Source organism: Orycteropus afer, unplaced genomic scaffold (assembly GCF_000298275.1).
Source record: "Orycteropus afer afer isolate SDZICR_OR568_19922 unplaced genomic scaffold, OryAfe1.0 scaffold00059, whole genome shotgun sequence".
In the NCBI taxonomy this organism is placed as follows: Eukaryota; Metazoa; Chordata; class Mammalia; order Tubulidentata; family Orycteropodidae; genus Orycteropus; species Orycteropus afer.
The window spans coordinates 5,884,136-5,888,705 of NW_006921646.1; positions in this window are offsets into that span (position 1 = coordinate 5,884,136).

The following is a 4,570-nucleotide window of genomic DNA, read 5'->3' on the forward strand; positions in this document are numbered from 1 at the left end:
TTAATTGGTTTCCCTTTTCTTTGTTGAAGAGGGTCTGTGCAATCCTTCTGCCTAGTCCGCCATCTTGCCCTGCCTCCAAGAGTGTCATATATCATAAGTTCCTAAGTTTTTACTGCCAGTGCTATTTGTTGAAAGGAAAGAAGGAAGAAACCTGGTGGGGAAAAGGAAGGGATAGAGTGGCTTTTTTTTCTTTCTTTCTTTCTTTTTTTTAATTTTTATCGTGATTTGGGTAAAAGTTTACAGAGCAAATTCATTTTCCATACGGAAGTTCATATACATTTTGTTTCCATGACATTGGCTGTAATTCCCCACATTTTAACAGCTCTCTTCCCATTTCCTCCCTGTAGTTACCTGTTCCCTGTGTCCTTCTTTCCTATGCATTCCCTGAACTATCTCCCTGTGCAAATACTGCCCTTCTGTTCTCACATGATTGATCTTTCAAAGGAGGGTATTTACCTGGTATAAATGTTCACTCTATATGCCTGTCTGTTGTTTGGCTGGAAGCCACAGGTGTGAATTCAACTCCAGACCTGAGGGTAGCTAGGGGCCATAGTCTCAGGGGTCTCACTGGGCTCCATTAGACCAGTAAGCCCAGTCTTTTTTATGATTTTGAGTTTTGTTCTACATTGTTCTCCCACTCTATCCAAGATCTTCTGCACTGATCCCCCTCTGAGTGGTTGACAGTGGTAGCTGGGCACCATCTAGTTCTTGTGGTCTCACGGTCATATAGGCTGAGGTTTGCATGGTCCACTAGTCCCTTGGACTATTTTTCCCATGGGTCTCTGGTTTTCTTCATTCTTCTTTGCTCTGGATGAGGAGAGACCCATTGTTGCATCTAGATGGCCACTTGGAAGCTTTTAAGATCCCAGTCACTCACCAAAACAGGTTGTGGAACAAGTTTTTGTGTAGTAGTTTATGCCAATTGAGCTTGATGTCCCCTGCGAGCATGGTGCAGTTCTTTGATGAGAGAAATGAGCTTTAAGTGGGCTTAGGTGTGGTTGGTTACATAACAACTCTTCCCAGAAAACATATACAAGAGAAGCTTAGTAACAAAGAAGGTACATTAATGGTGGCATCACAGGCAGTGGGATGGGTAGTAGGGAAACTCATGCTGTGGTTGGGAAGTCAGGGAAGAGGTAGCTGAGGATGGGGAGTAGGTTGTGGGAGAAAGGCCACCAGTGGGCAGGGCAAAAGGCTCTGTAGGAACAATTTGTTTTCTTTCATAATAGTGCTTTGGAAACCTATCCATTCTCTCTAAGATGCTTGTGAGCTGCTGTGGAGGATGTTGCAGCCCAGACCCTAAGAAAGGACTATAGCTGTTTAGAGATAAAAGGAGTCTGACTCGGTGTGAGAACCCCACATGCTGGCTGTGTGCTCACATGCTGGGCGCCTCCTACGAAGGCCTGGCCTCATTCCTAGGCTCTAGCCTTGCCTTGCTGGCTCCCTTCTGGCGCCTCCCTGCCCAGACCCCCACCCTGGCTCTGCTGGGTCCCTTCTCCTCCCCCAGAAACCCAACTCCTCACACTGCTTCTCTTCCAGCCTCCCAGGGGCCTATCTTATGCCTGCTTGCACATTCAAGGCTATTTCAGCCCTACTGATACTTCTCAGATGCCAACCTTCATTATCCCGCAGCTCCCAGGATGCCTCCCTAGCTCCCACTTGATACCCGTCTCTGGTGACCTTGAGTCCTTTCTGAATAGTGGAGTGAGTGCCAGAACCTAGCATAAGCCTCACCCAACCCTTGTGAAGGCCAACTTTGAAACTAGATAGTTCACATGCCGAAGAAGAAAGAGCTGTTTATGTACTTCACTGACGTCCGCCCTGCCATCCACGTCAGGACTGACACATTTTCTGTCTTGTCTTTCAGTCATCTTTGTAGCACCCCAGAGCTGACCCTCTATCTGGGCAGTCAGTCAGCCCTTGCTAGCATGTGATGAGAAAGGTTGATTTTGTTTCCCTGTATTCTTCACAGATTTAAACCAGCTCTTAATAATCCCTTGGACTGGCAATAAAATTTAGGAGGATCTAGACCACAAAGGGTCAGGATGTACAGCAATCGAAATAGGAAGCTTCCTGGAACAAGTAAAAATATGTCTGAGGAAGGCAGACCACTCCATTGAGTCATGGCACCCATTCTGGCTGAAGTGGGGCAGGCAAGCACCTTGAAGCCCTCCCAGAAGAAAGCCTCATCAAATGATGGGATTTCTGGTAGAAGGACAGAGGGAAAAATTCTGGTTGCTTTGGGGAGAGGACAGGTGAGACAAGTTTCCTAGGAAGACTAGTTTTTTTTCTGTTTCCTCCCTCTAAGTCAGAGACTGGTAATATTTCACCCACCCCTCTTATTGGCACAGATGCTGTGGACACTGCCCACCATGTGACTACCCCACCAGGGCTCCCAAAGGCGAGGGAGGGGTGGGTGGGATAGGGATGGGAAAAGCTGGGTTGAGAAGATGGAGAAAGAGGGGTTGGCAAGAGCTGCATCAGAATCAGAAACAGGTTTCAGCCTGTTGGACTCTTCCCTGGAGACTTCATCCTTCCCTCACAGGCTTGTCTGTCATAGACCATTAAGCTCTCTGTAGGTGCTGTGCTTGCCTGAGGCTGGGGGCAGGATAGGGGAGGTGGGGGTGTGTGTGCCAGAACACTCTAAGCCCTCACGAATATTATTCTCTCATTTAATCTCATAACCGCCACAGGAGGTTGGCACTATAATTATCTCCATTTCACAGATGAGGAAAGTGAAGTTCAGTTATTGGCCCAAGATGTGTAGGTTAGATTTGATCAGAGAAGCAGAACAGCCAGGAGTGATATGGAAGATGGGATTTGACCTTACATATTTGGGGAGCTGCTTAAAGGGTTAAAGCTTTTGGATGTGGTGCTGGAGTCAGATGTGAAGGGAGGTTGGATGTGATGCGGGAGGAACAAGGATGAGCTGGGATGCTCAAGGATGAATGGGGAGTTGCCTCCAAGCCCCTGACTTGGATGAGGCAAGAGACCTTCCTCTCATCATGGAGCTAAATATGCATGTGGCCCAGGGGTTGGATCAGCTGGAGAAGGAGATCGGTTGAGATCCTGCAGATCTGAATTAACATGTATGAACTTCAACAGTGTTGGTGCAAAACACTAGCCACCATGGGCAACTGTAGCCCAGATGGTGCAGGGAGGGGAACTCTGGGGCCTGTGGCTCAGTTTAAGCTCAGCTGACACAGCACAGAGCCCCCAGTCACAACCACACAGCCAGTACACAGCAGGGCCTGGATCTAAACTCAGCTCTGGGTGTTAGGAAGAAGTGACTGGGAAAGGGGGTCAGGACGAGACCTTGAAGGTACTGATGGCCACACACAAGTTTGGGATTCCTTCTGTGGGGTAATGGTGTAAGTTTTAGAGACTGTTACTGAGTTGGAAGCAAAAGTGGGGTATCTACTTGATGATGTCCTGAAGACGTACTTGGGCTGGTGTGGGGGCAGGAAAGAGGTGCCTGTAGGATTTCTGGGATATTCTGAACTGGGGGGAGGAGTTTGTAAATGAGGAGATAGGAAGGCCTCAGGGAGAAGAAGTTAGTCAGGCAGAAAGGCTAATAGGTGATGAGGGGCCATGGTTAGGGAGGCAGGGGCCTGGAAGATGAGGGAAAATTGTTTTAGGGCATAGGTATCTTGACTCCTTCCCAAGCAGCTGCAGCTCTAAGGGTACATGTGCCATGTTCAGGTTGGGGCATTGGATGGCCTCTTGCAGATCCCACTACCTACATGTGAGGGCCAGGTCCTGCTGTTCAAGCCTAGACTCTGCCCCAGGCACTAGCAGCTGTGGGGTAAGATAATCCTCTTGGGGTGTGACATGTGTTTATTCCACATGCTTCTGTGCCCCTCTATGCATTCTACCTGGGAGAATCCAGGAAGCACCTGTGCCTAGTGCCCACACTCACAGAAGACCTGACAGTCTGGGGGAAGCAGAGGAGAGAGCAGGGCACTGCAGGGCAGGAGAGGAGGAGGGGGGAGTGCAGGAGCGCTCAGGAGGGAGGCCTCCCCTAGACCTGGGAGGATGTCCAGCAAGAAGTGGCATTTAAGGTTGAATCTATCAAGCCTCTACATCTAACACCCAAATTACAGGAAATGCAAGAGGCAGGCTTGGGAAAGTCCAGTCTTGGGACCTGCAGGGACAGCAATCCTGTGTTCTCAGCAAATATATTTCATGGGGAAACAAAGAGAAGGAGGGAACCTAGGAAGGAAAGAGAGTTAAAACACAACCCATTGTAGTGTGCGGACTTTATGTATCCTGAGATTTTAAAAATGCTGAGATTTATAAGGAGTTGACATTTTGAATGCTAACTGGATATTATATTGAAGAATTATTGTTAAATATCTCTTTACCATTTGATAATGGTAGTATTTTTTATGCATACACATATACATGTTATATATATATGCTGTTGTTAGTTGCCATCAAGTCAATTCTGACTCATGGCGACCCCATGTGTTACAGCGGAACTGGATTTTCTTGGCTGTAATCTTAAGGGAAGCAGATCTCCAGACCTTTCTTTCCCAGTATCACTGGTTGGGTTAAAACCACCAACTTT